Genomic DNA, 18,324 nt, shown 5'->3' with positions numbered 1-18,324 from the left:
AGGAAGCCAACAAGAAACCTTACATTAAATAATAGGTTTTATAACGGCGTAGATGTCAAACCTAACAAATTACTTATTTATAAAATGAACGCAAATTATACACAATTTTGTTCAACACAGAGCCAAAACACTTTATCCTTTCTTCAAATTATAGCCATACAACAATCAATGGACTTTTTTAAAATTTGCATTAAATGGTAAAGCAAGAATCAATTAAAATTAATTTTCCTAAAATGAATCACTTCACAGATTTTGAGTCATCAGTATGTTTTTCTCAAAGTTTGTGTTTAAATATATTCATATTCTCTCTTGTTTTCACTTTTTTCTGCCATCGAAAAACAAAATTCCCTTATTCACGCTCACGGATGTGCTACAAACTCTAAGATTGATCATGCCTCTAACAAATAAACTATATTATTAGCTTCTGCAATAAAATGTACGTACAATGGAATAGTCTACCGTAGAAAACTGAAGTATGTTTATTGAGCAAAACAAGGCATTGTTTGGGGGCGGGCTTTAAAGCTTGCCGTTCGTTATAAGTATAAGCTCCGTGTTGAAGACCGTACCTTGACGTTCAATGGTTTACTTTGATAAATTTTGACTTAGATGTAGAGTTTTCTCATTGATACTCATACCACATCTTCCCATATCTAAATAGTAGTATATTGGTGTTCAAAGTAATAAATCGATTGAGAACAAAACAAACCTTGCTTTATATAGTTTGCTACCATGTGTTAAAACAAAACAATATCAGTAGCTGGTTTTTTTTATCAGTATATACGAACATGCTATTCCTCAACAAAATCATATTATTTAATTATGGATGTAACGCGTCTTCAGATTGGCTGACGTTATTTTGTTATCAATCCATAGACATAATTTAGTCATCAACATTTTTTCGTGGTTTTCTACTGTCTAAAATGGAATTTAGAATTAAATCATAAGAAATGATTGTAATATTTTTCTGTCTATTCGAAATAACATAAATAATATGGTGCACACTGTTAAATCACCCGCTACGCGCGCTATTCAGTGTGCATCAAATTTGTTTATGTTATTTCTTCATAGACAGAAAAAAAATATCACAATCATTCCTTATAATTTGATTCTAAATTCCATTTTAAATCGTAGAAAACCATGAACAGATGTTGATGACGTCACGGTCACATGAATTAATTATGTTTTCGACCAGTTTTCCCTCTTATTCACATTCGAGTTATTGTGATCTTTTGACAACTTTTCTTTGATTAACGTTAAATTCATTTTTACGATTTTTAGTTTTAAAGAATTTCCGTTTTTAAATACCCCATTACGCTAACGAAGGAAAGTGTACTATAATTATTGGTTTCAAATCACATTTTATCACAGCAGTCTTGATTGATTGGATCTTTACAACATATAATTGTTTTAACAGTCAGGGGCATTACTTAAACAAGTAACAATTAAAATTACCTATACAAGTAATGTTGAAAACGAGGCTAATTTAAATATAACTTATATAAGTTATTTTTCTGAATATTATTTTTATAGGTGTCCAAGAATACAGATTTTACTTACTTTAAATAATTTTCACAGTTATCTGGTTATTTTTCCCTTGATATATAAAAACTAATTCTTCAGAAACACTAATTAACTTTCCGACGCACTTATCTTTCATACCGACGCTTCTGGGTCAAATATTGGTCTCTTGGGACTATTAAATTATCATTTTCCTCTAAAATCTTGAAGGTAGACTGATATAAATAGATAGATACTTGTGAATTAATTAAGACCTGAAGTTATTTATAATGTGTAACCTAAATCAATTACATATGTGCATTAGATAAGTCAGTTATTGCTATTTTTTTTCAAAAATGTTTAAAATAACTTATTCAAGTAATATTTTTGTCATTATTTTCAAAGTAACCGTTTATCTCTATACTCCTCTCAAATCTGATAAATTTCTTATGTTATGATATAAAATGTTGTTTAAAATCATGAAAACTACATTTAGTTTATGTATCTATTGAAAATTAAAATAACTCTATTAAGTAATTTTATTATTTTTCAAATAAAAAAAATACTTATATAAGTAATTTAAAAAAATGACTTGTTTAAGTAACGCCCCTGACTGTTTAATTCTTAATATATATAGATGAATAACATGTTTTGTCGAGTGAAGCGACTTCTTGCTGTGGATTTCATTTTATTTTAACAGTGTAGCCAATTGCTTAGAAACCTGTTGTTTAGTAAAACAAATCAAAATTAGTTATTCCCCGATTGCATAAAATAATGAATGATGCGTGTAAAATCTTTTTTATATTCTAAATAACAAATCCTGAATTATCTATGGATATATGGTAATAGCTCAAATGCGGAAGTAATTTGTCAATTAAATATTTTATTATCGCTCAGCCTGGTAAATTGAATTTTACGCATATTAGACGTAATTGATCAATAGTATTCTATAACACACATGTTTTATATTAAAAACACTTTAATAACACTAAGTACCTAAGTCTCAATGTCTACTATACTAGCTCTAACATAACGTACTTAATCATTTTATTAACAACTTATATATAATGTTTTTGTTAAGTTTACACATATTAAAAAGAAAATCTACCCTGAATCAGAAACCTAGTGTTCCTCTTTTTCAAGGCGTTATTTCATCGGATTTAATTTTACAAATAAATTACATCACGTGTGTTACTCAGTACTCGTTTTTATAAAACACATCAACAATATGGTGATTATCTTTCATATCATTACAGCTTTAGTGATGTTTTATCAGACTGAATATATTCATTTTTGTAATTACAATATATCACATAAAAACAGTTTTCGTATCCTATTTGGTTGTAAAATTGAATATATTTAAATTTATTAAGAAAATAATGAAAAACAAACATGGTAAATGGACTAACGGGTTTATATCAATTGTAACTATAGGTATTTGCAACTTATTTTTTGCTTGCGTAATCAACTACATAAATCGGGACACAGACATACCAGAAAAACACATTGATGGAGAAAAATAACAAACGAATGATTTTGATATATGTATTGACATTAAAGTAAATAAAAAGACGGCATTTTCTGACAGCCATTTAGACAACTATCCACCAGAGGCTGTAGAGCAAACAAGTTTACAACTATAAGTCATGGTACGGTTGTTAACAATGTTTGAGACCTATGTCGCATAGTGAACAATATATTCTTTAAAATATTTAAAACAGTAATACTATTGGTGAGCTTAAAAGGTCAAACTGGTTGCAAATATGATATACAGCAACAAACGACAAACACTGAACTAGCAACCATTATATGTCGTACGAGGCTATAGTCATTATTGCTAATTCATTCTTTTTATTGTATCTTGTCCTTTTGTTACATTGTCAGGCCTTTTACCTTTCCAATTAATGATAACAGTCTTTTTGGTTTGTTTTGTTGTTACAACACTCTTCTATTATATGCAGAGGGTTGAGAGCTCACATTCACATTTAGCAACGCTATATTCCATCAATGACACATGTAAGATGCCAACAATTCCACAGCTTGAATGTGTTGCTGTCTAATCTAACTGTTTCTATTTTTTACTGCTATGTTTATCAGGTAAGTATATTTTATATGTTGCTTGTTTTACACCTTGTCCTGTCGAAACCTTTTAAAAAAACTATAACGTTTAAATGTTGTTCAATTTGGAAAGCAATACGTTGACTTATACTTATGATCGTCATGTTGTGAATAACTGTTGCATTGGCATAAACGGAAAAGAGAATAATTGAGAGAAAAAATGGACTTAAAGCATAATCATAAATAATGTTAAAAGAGGGCGGTGCTAAATAGAAGAAAAAAGTTGTCCAAGACAATCTCACAAAAATCGATGTCATTACAAATTCCAAACCAACCTAAATCAAAACTGAAACTACAGAAACATAATAGAAATACGTGGGATTTGAAAACAAAATACGATAAGAAAAGTTGATATAAAAGAAACAAACGGTTGCCATCACGGCAAACTACAAGGCTTACGACGGTTCAAACAATCTAATTTTGTGCAAACTAATAGCCTAGACAGCATAATGCATAACGTTTAGCTGATTGTCAGCAGTAAAATCATTCTAATATCACCTTAATGTTAAAGGGTAAAAAAACAATTCCAGAAACAGCGGACACTTCCTTAATTTGTCAGAAATTGCTAAAGTGTATTCGACCACCACGTGTGTCATAGATAAGGCATCCAACGTAAGACTGTAGACAAATATATCAGGATCAGCTACCAAGACTTAATCTGTTATTTTACTGAATAGTTTGTATAGATTTCAATTCTTATAGAACTAGTTTATAAACTTCCAATACTTAGAGCCGATTAAAACTATGTAATATAAATCTACATGTAAATTTAAAAAACAGTAAATGCTTTTAAAAAGTGTTTTAAGGTACAAAAGATACAACAAAAGTTAAAAAATTAACGACATTGACGTTTCAAAAAAGGAATGTGTAATGTACGTTCAGATAGACAAAAAGATGGCGTCTTATTGTTAATGGTAGGTAGAACATCGATGCAGATTTGGTTATGTCTCAAGGTTGTTGTTAAAACAATTGGTTCATATTTGTATTGTCATTTGTGACACATATATTTCATAAAAGTCAACCAACTCCATTGGCTTTCGTAGAACGTTTGATGAGATTACCACTTGTGGAAAATGGTTTTGAAAGCTTTCTGGAAAGAAGTAATTATCTGTAAAATACATCATGATAGGATCAAAAGATCTGAAGCAATAACTTGTTATAGTCTCAGCAACCAAACAAAGGGAGATGTGGAATGATTGCCATTGAGCAAGTACGCACTAGATTTCAAAGTACATGGTCATCGTTCTGCCTTCAATAATGAGAAACCCTTTACCGTAAAGTCGGCTAAGAAAATCACATAACATTTGAAACAAAGCGAACGAGAAATATAGCAGTATCATTTAAAGCAATAGTTTTTAATAAACAAAATATATATTAACTGACGACAACAAATTAATTAAGGCTCTATACTCATAACAAGAAGGTGGCTTAATGAAACAAACATGTAAGCGCTCAGTTATCCATCAATCTTTGACAGCTGTATAACTGTTCTAAAAATATAAGGAAAAAAAAAATACTGAACAAGATGTAGCGCCCAAAGGCAAATTTTGAATAAAACTTTCTCAGAAGTCCTAATCTCAATCCTCAATGCTCTTCAACTTCGTACTCGTTTGGCTTTATATATTTTTTGATGTGAGCGTCAATGATGAGTCTTGTGTAGACGAAACGCGCGTCTGATTTACTAAATTATTATCCTGTAACATTTGATAACTATATACTCAAAAAGATGAATACAAGCTACAATATTGTATATTACCAAAGGGAAAATGAATAAATAGCTAACTAAATAAAGTCAACGTTGCCTGACGGAGCCTTGAAGTGGCTGGGTGTCTTTTTTCGGTCTTTGATTTTGAGGAAGCAATTTATAATTGGTCGACATCTTTAAATTAAATTTGAAAACAAATAAGAGTGGTATGTAATTCATGTGCCAGACTTTTCATGTTTATAGATAAAATTATGTATTTGATCATATTTACGGCTGTATATTGAAAAAACGGTATTCCTATTTGTTTCCTTATTTTGTCAGCTTTGACTCATAAGTGGAGATAACTCATGTATTAGGGTTGATAATTCAGATAAAGTTCTTTTTAAAAAAAGAAAGTTTAGTAAATTTCCCTTCTTAGAGTAGTTGTGTTATCTGTTTTCCAATAGACACTTACATCAGAAAGGGCTGAAAAATGCAAAAGGGATGAAGCAGAATTCTTTCTTCGGAGAGAGGCGACACAATCATAGCAAACATACACCTGCTTCGGCGAATGACAACACAATCATAGCAAACGAATACCTGCTTCAGTGTTATCAATCATAGCAAACAAATACCCGCTTCATTGTAATCAATCCTATCATAGCAAACAAATATCTGCTTCATTGTAATCAATCATAGCAAACAAATACTTGATTAATCCTGGCGAAGATCATACTAAACGATGTGAAAGGCAAGAGGCGACACAATCCTAGCAAACAAATACCTGCTTCATTGTAATCCATCCTAGTTAAAATCATAATAAACGAGGCGAGAGGCGAAAGGCAACACAACCATAGCAAACAAATACCTGCTTCATTGTAATCAAATCTAGAGAAGATCATACTAAACAAGCTACTCAGAAAACTTAAACTTATATAGAAAAGGTGTTGAAGCAATAGACTTAATAGAATATCTTATCGATCTTGATCAGCAATCTCAACAAGAGTTAAAAAATAATTATTTCATCCTTTAACAATTTTGTTTAGACGAAATCTAACTTCAGACAGAAGAGGTTTATTATTTTTGTATTTTGGACAATGTTTGAGCAATTATAATTATAATAATAAAAAGAAGTATCCTTCTAATGACGATAATAACAATAACAGTTTTATGATTATTATAGTCATTACTATTATATAAGTTATAAAAGAAGATTGCATAGAGAGTATAACAAGTCTCGATATAATAAATAGCAGCACGAAATAAAATTCTGATCAGAACTTTTAATGTGAAAGGGTATAGAAACAATTTTACAGACTATGTAGACTTTCGTAATGTTTTATATTGTTCGTAGGAAAATTCAAAAACCATATGTCATTGATAAGACTATCGACCCAAAAACCAGGTGGTGATAGTACGTCAAAAGGAATAATAGGTTTAATAATGACAGCGAAGATATTTGTCCTTCCCCGTTTACCTTTTCGAAGCATCTCAAATCACACCAGTTTCATGTGGCGTTTGACTTGCTCAGCTGCCCGTTAACCCTTTCAAAGCACATCAGATCACCACGGGTGTTATGTGGCGTTTGAATTGCTCAGTCTTTAATTTTATGTATGACGATTTAAAAATCCATGTCTTGAAAAATAATGGTATTCGCCTAATGGCTCAAAAATGTTCTACTTTTTCTCAACTGGTATTTTTGCAAAACGTAAAATCACAAACATACTAACTCTAAGGAAAATTCAAAAGAAAAAGTCCCTAGTCAAAAGGCAAAATCAAAAGCTAAACCCCACCAAACCTCTTTCTGAGCATGTTAGGTAAGTTCAAAATATAGACTGCTTATTGCTAGTGAAACTTTGAAAAAATCAGTCAAATAGTTATATATTTATTATAGAAAATTGGTACCGTTAATTGTATTACTACCACTGGGTCGATGCCTCTGCTGGTGGACTATTAGTCCCCGAGGGTATCACCAGCCCAGTAGCCAGTACTTCGGTACTGGCATGAAAATACGGATTTGTTTGTGTTATTAAAATTTGCATGTAGTATCAATTTAAAAACCTTTTTAAATCTTTTTAATAAATCTTTATGGTGTATCACCTGAACTCCTATCTAAAATTTAGATATAGTACGTCACAAAAGATTAAATGATTAAGTAATAGTATTTTGTATTGAGTGTTTTTGAAATTTATTACTTGATTTCAGTTACAGATATTTGGTACACGAAGTATAAATGATTTCAACTCAGTATTTAATTTAAAATTGAAAAACAAAATAGTTATTAAACGCTTAATATGAGATTTCACTACATTGCCATATCAAAATGACCGGCTTTTCCTGTATAGCTTTTTTTTTTATATTATATAGAAAATTAGATATGTGGTACACGAAGTTGCGGATGCGTTCAATTTGTTATTTGTTTAAAATTGAATTAACAATTGTTAAACTATTAATCAGAGACATTTGCCGCGATAATAAGTAGCATTTTACTCATTGCTTAAGGCAGTGAGGGGAACTATACTTGTAAATGTTTGTGTTATTTGGTCTTTTGAAGAGATTTGTCTCCAAGACAATATTGAACAATTACTGTCTTTTGATAAGGTAAATATGTGGTTTTATTGAACATGTTGAATTTGAAAAAAAAACTAATATTCACAGAAGCCAAATGCCGACGTGAATATCGAGCTTCAAAAGACAATTAAACCACATATTTACCGGAAGACAGACAGTCATTGTTTTATTCCATATTCCGGGAAAAATGCATATAATGGAATTTTTACCTGAAGTAATTTTGCTTTTGCCTTTTGATATTCAACCAAGCTAAAACGCAAAACCTTAATCATATAATAGGACATTAAGCAACTAAGGAGGGGCGACCAATAGAAAGGTTGATGATTTTCAAACATTTAACTGAAATTTTTCTATACTGCATATATCAAGTATGTCAGTACAGCCGTTGGCATAATGTTTTCCATTCCAAAAGTCGTCTGATTTGAATCAAATAATTATCATTTTATGAACATAGTACTTCATTTTAATATGAAGCATATCAAATCAATTAACTTATCATGGTAGACAATTATACCACATCTTCTTTTTTTTATAAGAAACAAAATGAACTGTTACAATTGCAATCTGAAACCTTCCAAAGGTTAAAATCAAAATGGACCCTCACGTGCCTATAGATTTCTTATAAAAAGGTATTTCACTACTGTAACAGATCTAATCACAGCTTTTCCAATCAGTCAATGTTATCTGTAAATAATAACGTATTATACATCAGCTTTTGACTTCCTTTTTCAATGGACATAAATATTGTATAAGACAGCGAAAGAGAAAATTACTATCCTTAAATTAGTAATATTAGCATGCACTGTCTTAACAAAAAGTGTACGGAATTACCTCAATCTTATTAAAGTTAGTTCTCCACAATTACTCCGTAGTTTCGTCGGTTCTGTAAAAGAACTAATTTCAATAATAATATAAGTGGAATAATCTTTGGGATATTCTGCAATTAGTTCGGAAAATTGTCTTTTTTTAAATTATTATTATCTGCAGATACATGATCATATGTAAATTGAGTTATTGAGACATCAACCCAACGACAAACAATATAATGTCCTCTTGAATTTAAATAGACACGGTCTCAAACAAAAGACAAACATGTGTTAGCAATATAACCAGCACTGAACTAGTAACTAGTTTTGTTTAGGGGCCAGTTAGCTGGAGCGCACTTCATGGTGCGTGATTTTCTCGTTGAACGTAAAACCATTTGTGGCCTTCAGCTATTTGTCGGCTCTTTGGTCGAGTTGTTCCCTTCAAATTAACGACTTGATCAGGGAAATATTTTTGGGGAAATGTTTTATCATGCTTTACAATGAAAGGTTATTCAAAATAGGTGTGCATAAAGAACTTTCTAAAAATATGTATCGTATTGCGATTCCGTGCAGTATATCAAAAACCATTTATATAATATCATTAACAATGTCAATTACATATACATATATAATAAGATTAACACAACATTCATTACAATCTTTATTAACGATTTTTATTTCGATGATAACATCCTTTTGATAAACTAGTCTGCTAAAACATACTGTCGTTGTTGACATGGTGAGGGACATATTTTATATTGATGTCATGTGATATGCAGATTGACAGTGTATGATGACGCATCAAGTGGAATTAAAGATTATCATGATACAGTAGGAAATAGTGACAATATTTTATAAGAATGTCGTAAACATGTTAAAATCAAGAATTAATATTATTTACAACTATAGATAAAAAATGATAATGGCACTTTTTTCGCTGATTCCTGTGGGATTCTATTTATCTAGGTACATGCCATTTATCCTAACACGGTTCAAACCAAATGCGCACATTTGTCAGAAAATAAAACTACATAGTCATCATTATCTATTGAAAATATATTTACACTTACTACAATTACTACTATGGCACTATCAAAAACACACTATAGAATCCTGGTGCAAATAAGAATTAACAACCAATTCTATTATATAACCGATGGTTCCTTATAAAAAAAAAATGGCCCTTGGAGTTGTTTTAAGAAATTGCTGAATTCTTGAAATATGCCTGAGAAGATGTTATTGTAATTATAAAAACGATTGTGTAGATGATGATGATCAGTAAAATTTGTAAACCATATCTCCATTGTTTTTAGAGTAATCAGAACAAATTGAAATAACTAATACAATTGTGTAGTAAGGGGAAAGTAAAGCTGGCGACTATTTCCTCGTAGTTCTAAGATTATTTATACTTAAACTATTTGTTGTTACATATGCGATTGCGCAGTTGCTCGCCAGGAAAGATGACAACTGCTTCTCAGCAGTTAGATGAACTATTTAAGTTAGGCTAATTGTAATTCGTTCCATTTTGGAAATCCCTTCTTATAAGGAGCACCACAGTTTATCTGTATAATCAGATCAATGGATTTATAATATATATAGTTATGTGTTTAAAATTTCTTTTGCATGTGCGGGCAAAATAACAAATGTGCTTGTGATGTTTTGAATTTAAATTTGCGACTCTTTCAACGTTGTTTTCACAGTCAATTGTGATTACAAATGCAAATTTTCTCTTTAAAACAGTTACTATGACAATATAACAGAAGGTAAAAAGCACAGCTGGTATTATAAAAACGGCAGCAGCATTCAAAGACAGGTACATCTGCAGTACCAAAAGGAATGTGTATGTATAACTAACTGTACTAAATGAATGTAATATGTCACCATAGAGACATGTCCGGAATGCATCAACATAAAGACGTTTTTGAATCCGCATTGGGAGCTTATGATTTTCGTTCTGCTGTAGCTTTGTAAATCAGGATACAAATATATTACCTAGTGCGTCAGCATTAATATACATATTGCAAAAACGTGACATTCTGATTGACATGTTCCATTTGTCAGTTATAGGTATATTTAATCATAAAAGTATCAATCCAGATGTACTTCAAATGCCACCAGAGAGATAAATCCGGAATAAAAACCCGTTATAAGGATTTTGAATCCCCGTTTGTATAATATAATTTTATGATACCATATTCTATGTGTCAGGATCAATATGAATGAACACTGAATTAATAATTAAAAACCCAACGTAACATACTGACAGCATTCAGATAAAATTCCATTAGTAAGCTTTAGGTATATATAATTGAAAAAAAAATAACAAAAAGATGCCGACGATGACACCTCAGGGATAGATCCGGAATATTTCACCGTTACATGGTTTTTAAACTCCCATTGAGATCTTATAATTTTTGTTCAACTGTAGATTTTCAAAAAAAGATTACTGTTTTATATTCTCTCTGCCACTATCAATATAACATTGACAACTAAACAAATATAATTATACCTTTATCTATAATATGTATGATACACTATGTTAAGATGAAGAATGAGCGGTAAATCCCAACTGAGATCTTTGTCTGGTCAATTGTCGATCTTGTTGATACACACAAACATAAATAGTAAGTTGTTCTCGATTTGACACTAGGATTTACCATGATAACGGTAATGGAGTTAAACTAGTCCCCGAACATTACTGCAATTACGTGATATGAAAATACCAGTTAAGTTGTCGTTTTATAAATGTTTCTATAATTTAAACGTAGAAAAACATTTCGTATTATTGTCATTTCATTTAATGCCTACTTCACATGTTCAAACTTGACTAGCAGAGCATATATTGGTTCAGTCACAAGTGCAAAAAGTAAAATCGCAAAAATAATGAATTGAAAGGAAAATCAATTCAGAAAGTTCCTAATCACATGGCAAAATCAAATAACAAAACGCATCAAAAACCAATGGACAAGAACTGTCATATTCCTGACTTGGTACATGCATTTAAAAAAAAATGGTAGGTTGAACCTAATTTTGTGGCATGCCAAATCTCCCGCTTTTGGGGTAATGTTAAATATAACAATAACATGACAACATTACATGACAGGAATACAGTACAAACAAATGGGAGTACGTATGGAAATTTACAACAGAACATCTATCACGGCGTGTTTTTCAATTACAATTAGTTTTAGTAACAAATTGATTTTATCTTATATTCTCTATCAAACATTCTTTTAGTCAGTTTGTTACCCCGATTTTGTTTTTGTCCATGGATTTATGAGTTTTGAACAGCTGTATACTACTGTTTCCTTTATTTATAAAGGACAGAGTAACACACGAATTATAACTTACAAACGGCACCAGGTTTAACATTTTAAACGCCAAAAGTGCGTTTCGTCAACATAAGACTAACCAGTGACGCTCAGATGAAAACAAAATCGAGAAGCCAAAACAAGTTCAAAGTTAAAAAGAACTGAGGACAAACAGTTCCAAAAAGTTGTGCACAATACGGCTATCTGTTTGTGATAAAAATATCCTTGTTTTTTAGAATAATTTATATTTTTGCAAACAGTAAATTTTATGAAATATCTTTATAATAGATATACATGATAAAACCGATAAAACTACAGAATAAAAACGGATACACTATATAAAACATCCTTATCCAGCACATTAAAATACACATCTGAGTTAGCCAAAGCCTCAACACACAAAGTAACATAATGTTTGAAATTCGAAAAAAACACACAAAATGACGTCACATTTGAATTTCGAAAAATATTCCCCAATAGTAAGATATAATTAGGATATAATTAGGATTGATTTAAGAATAGATTTTTAATACTGATATTTAATTCATTAATAACAATGAAAATTACAATACTTATTATTATCAAATTTTGGTAGTATTTAGATAAGTAATTGTAATATATAGCTATGTCGGTGTTTCTTCTGAATCAAACTGTGAACCAGCTATATCGTATAAATTTCGTTGAACCAAACTAAAATCTTATAAATGAAGGGGATGGTTAATTATATATTCCATAACACACCAATATAACAGAAAAGACGTTCAGACGTTTGAAAAAATCCGATAAAAATAATAAATATACAATCACAACTAAATACATGCATTTGGGATATAATGTTACCCTGACACGTCGTATAGCAATGCAAATTCACACTCATTTTACATTTTTTAATATAACATTGTATAGCTTTTTGATGAGTAATGTTACAGTCATGTTTTAAAATTTCAAGTATACGATCAAAATAACAGAAGTTCTATTTGAAATATTAGGACAAAAAGAGCCTAAAGGTACCAATGGGGAATAGCTCGAGAAACTTTCTATCGCAGAAAAAGGGAAAAACTTAGGAATATCATATATTTAACATATAAATTGGTCAACTTTACGCACTCATTGTACCTGATACTATGCGGGAATTGCAGCCTGTACTCCAACAGTTTCAAACTAGATTTTGTGTGATTGCTGTAAGTGAAATATGTGTAATGTATCAATTACCACAAATACGTTAGGTACCATATAACATATATAACGATTAAGAAAGTAGAAAGATACAGACTCTTTATCACAAAAAAAAATGACCATGTCATGACAAAAAATCAAAATGACAAAACACATTTTATAACAAGAGATGACCACAGAAATACACTTGCTATTAATTAGATATGTGTGTACTTGTTTTCTTTGCATGTAATAATGTTTCATTGATTGATATTCCATCTCATTTGTACTTCATGCTTGTAAAAAGGGTTGCTGTCCTGATGTCTATATGACCATCAATCATGTCTGTTTAATCATTGTCAACGAAGAATGACATTATATTGATATACAAGGAAAACAATATCATAGAAATCTATATGCATTTAAATCATGATATTTTCCTTGATAACTTTTGTTTGTTATATCACTTATATTAACATTCCTATGAAGCAATAGTTATATTTTTTATCAATGTAACAAGTTGAACTCAACATACTTTGATAAACTGTCCGATTAAAAGCCCTCAAGCGAAATAAAGACAAGGCCTTCATCGATTTTATGTGATGTGTTAAAAATTGCACTGTCGTAAAACCTACAGTTTCTGGTACAGCTTTTATCTCTGTGACGTCAGGTGATTGTAATTGATGATAATGTTATTATTGAAAAGAAAATCACAAGAAAGCTGAACTCCGAGGATATTTTCAAAAGGAAATCCCCCCCCCCCCCCAAAAAAAAAGGCAAACTCAAAAGCTCAGACACATCCAACGAATGGATAACAACTGATATACTCCTGTCATTTAATTATGTAGAGCATGATGGACTGAACTTGGTTTTATAAAGCTAGTTAACTTGTATGTCGTCGCATCAAATTCCATGATATTGAAAACGGTGCGTGAACAAAACACACAAAATGTTATTATGTCAATCATTGGGGTACAGCAGTTAACATTGTGTTATCATCTTAATTACTATAAAACAAACAAAATATAACATAGAAGCACAAACAGACATACAACCCTCATTCATTGCTTTTTGAATATTCAGTCTTCGTTAATCTATGTCAAATCGACCAATAAAGGATTAAAATATTATAAGTACTGGGACCGAATCCTTACCGTTACAGATTCACAGTAACTCTGACGTAAAATCGCGAGTTTGAGGTCACCCCATGGTATCTATGTGGAAAATATTTGCAATGATTATGTTGTAATAATTCGTCTTAAAATCTTTTCATATGTAGCTATGTAATTACAGATTCCAAATGTTGGAAGTTTAGAATTGCAGATTTGTATAACGCATATATATTGCGTTGATAGATTACATACCTAAGTTCGGATGAGCCTTGTTTCATGTTTCTATGTTCAAGGTTTATGTTGTTATACTTCGTCTTAAAAACGTTTCATATGAAGCTATGTAATTAAAGATTCCAATTGTTGAATGTTTAGAACTGCAGATTTGTGTAAAGCATAAATATTACTTTGATAGATTATTTGTCTAAGTTCAGATGAGTCTTTCTCGTGTTTCTATTCAATTGAAGGAATAAAAAGATAATGTCTGCATCAATGGACTCTGAAAGACAAGACAATTAAGTTAGATAACATCAGTTTGCGTCATTCTCGACCCTGCCAAAAGTTTGAAAACAGATTTGATATAAAAGATTAACCATGTTTTGAATGACATTTATGTAATGTATATAAGCTTGTCAAACCTATATCTTCGACATGGATTGATATTTCATTTAAGTACATAAAAGATCACTTGATATGAATCGAAAACGCTAAATTTATCATGCACTTTCCATTGATTAATTGTATGTATCTTTGTTACGGGTTTCATGAAGATTTATCAACCACATTAATAGCGAAAACGTATCAAGTTTTATATTTTATTTATTGGGTTAACAAAATTCGGTTATTTTAGTTTCATGAATCATATTTCACTGTGTAAAACATACTGTAAAGTTTTATACTACAACGACTCCAAATAAGAAATGAAAATGATTTCCTACTTAAACAGGAATTTAGAAGATAAACAATAAAATGACTGATAAACGTTAAATATTAAATAAAATATGTGGTATGATGGCCAATGAGACAACTGTCCACAAGAGACCAAATTGACATAGAAAAAAACATATGCATGTCACCGTACAGCCTTAAACAATGAGCAAAGCCCATTACTCAAAGTCAGCTTTAAATTGCCCCAAAATGACAATGTAAACATTTCAAACGAGAAAACTAACGGCCGTATTTATATAAAAAAATGAACGAACAAATATGTAACACATAAACAAACGACAATCACTGACGACTTACAGGCTCCTGGTTTGGGAAAACACATACATACATCATGTGACAGGTTTAACCATGTTAGCGGGATCCCAACCCTCCCCATAACCTGGGACAGTGGTATAACAAATGAGGTCAATCATGTCAATATTTTTTCCAGGAAAGCTGTTGTGTAGTGGTGAGTCTATCATACTACTAGCACAAATGTTCCTGGTTCGATTTCCGTTCCGGGGAGAGCAGGGACTGAATTATCGGCCCTTCCTTTGAAATAATTTGCGTGAATGGTCTTGAGAAACGATAGTTCTTTGGAAAGGGATGATTAATGACCCATCCGTGCTAAGAGAGAGACATATCTCTTGCACGTTACAAAACCTTTGTAGATTAAAAATAAACGCGGTTAAATCCCTTCAATGCACAATCTCAAAAGAGATGTATATAATTTGCAATAATTTGCTTCCAAATCAACTATAGTTAAATAGGTTAAAACGTATTGGTATACCGAGTGAAATTGTTGTGCGTCCTAGCATTATATCAAAGATGCGCCTGACTAAAGTGTTAATAAACATTTACATATGATAAGAATCGATAAACACCAATGTTGCTAATGATAATAAAAATGGTAATGATAATTATTATATAATAATGATAAAACAACTTTAGAGTTTGATAAAAAAAAAAATTATCAAAACGACATAAAAAAAACAAAAAAAACTGACAGTGATGTTGCATAGTAAAAGTAGAATAGATATCGATGTCTTCCAATGGTTTTCCTCAGAACTTTTGAAATGCAAACATAATAATAACAATTATTTTTTTATATAATTAGGATAGTTATGCATTAACGTTTAAGTGAGGTAAATATAAATAGAACAGCTATTACAAGATATAATTTCAAATATAGTTTATTATATTGTATTCGTCATAAGAAGACCAAAAGCCTGATCCAAGTTATGTCTTATATTTTATACAGGAAGTAATCAACAGCCCGCATAGGGGAGGTTAGTTGGCCCTTTTTATTGATTTACTTGATTGGATATATGCGATATTTCAGGCAAAACATATAGCAAATTGACATGTGGTATACGGGACTTTTATTGGGAGCAATGCATTTTGAGGATTGCACTTTTGGAATAGGTGATATTGGTAATACCCTCTCCCTAACCCTCAACGCGCACACATCATTAAAACTTTGAAAGAAATTAAAATGTGTCTACTCATCACAATAACTGACTCGACAGCTAACAGGTACACATTTAAAGGTTATGCATATTGTTTTAAGCTATAAATTGAGATATATATATGAGTACATTTGCCCAAGATATTAATCTGTAAATTGCTTCTTTTATTATTGGTTTTGCGTTTATGTTATTGTTTAACTGTGCATTGCTATTTTTACACACATAATACCGTTGAAAAGCTGGAAGACACATTTATTATTATTTTTAGTTACAATCATCCGATAAGAAAATTACGATTTTCAAACTAGTAAATTGTTTGAATGACGAATATGAAATGCAACGAGATAACAATGATGACAGAGATGGAGTGCCTTTCTGGGTATTATACAGCTGATAAATTATATTGCTTTTAAGTTGTATTTCTTCTTTATCAAATTAAATGTTCATATTTATAACCTGAATTTCTTTGATCAAAATATCTCTAAAGTATTTTATTTTAAAATCAAGACTCACTTGGTATTTGCATTGTATTTACAATTATTTGTATTGATATGCAATATAATTGAAAATTGTAATTTTGTCATATCAAACCAGGTGAGAAGTGGATTTTGTGTAATTAATGCCATTTTCAATAATGAAATAAATGGTATTTTCTTTTCAAAACTATAAATCACTTACAGGAACTAAACTAAAGACAGAACGATAACTTGTAAAACAAATAATACAAAAGCCCACGGTTGAAGTACTAGACTAAGTATATTTTGCGGGCTTTAATAAATATATATCGAACTGATCAAGTGATCAGAAGAGACTATGTAATCAGAGACTTTAATGTTTAAGCAATACTAATTTTAGTCGTACCAAATCTGTGAAGTATAACAGTTATTTACTATACTATAAAAACAAATGAATACCTCTTTTCTTTTCCTATAAGATCACCAAATATATTAAATCGAATAAAATAACCTACAGCAGTAAAAAAAACTATAATGAAAGGCCGTACAATCGTAATTTAGCAGACTGAAAACGATAATTATACTAAATCCGGAAAAATCTTATGTAATCTGCTAATTGGTTATTCAAACAGTTTGCATAACAATTGATGTAGGTAATTGTCTTATTTGTCTTATGGCAATTTGTATGTTTAATGTTATGAGATTGTTAATATCTGCCTGTCTTAAACTGACAAAGATGAGGTGCACAATCCTTTATCAAAATTTTGCTTCTGAAATATGAATCTACTAGTTGTTATTCTACAACTTCTAAATGTCTACAGAGTTGTTTAACCTTAGATATACTATCTGTTTTTTGTCTAATGTAATTATCCAACTCAGTGGTCTAGATACAGATATATAAAAGGGTTTGGCGTTCTCTGTTTTGAAAAAATGCACTTTGAAATTTTATAATTATTTCAATTTCTAAGAACAGTATGATATAAAGGTACAGTAAAATCACAATGCGTAATTTTCCACGAAGCAATCAATAAGCTAAAAGAGTATTTGATTTCAATTTCTGCGAGTATTATTATGATAACGGAAGTGTTCAGAGACGAAACAGCCAATTGTATTGACCTGGTACATAATAACTTTGAAATGCATCCTTTATTTTCATAATGTCGTAACTACAATATCATTCCCCTTTTACGAAAAAAGTAAAATCACAAAAATACGAATGTGA

This window comes from Mytilus trossulus, chromosome 13 (genome assembly GCF_036588685.1).
Source record: "Mytilus trossulus isolate FHL-02 chromosome 13, PNRI_Mtr1.1.1.hap1, whole genome shotgun sequence".
In the NCBI taxonomy this organism is placed as follows: Eukaryota; Metazoa; Mollusca; class Bivalvia; order Mytilida; family Mytilidae; genus Mytilus; species Mytilus trossulus.
The sequence above is the reverse complement of the archived record's forward strand: the minus strand, read 5'-3'. Positions refer to the sequence as shown.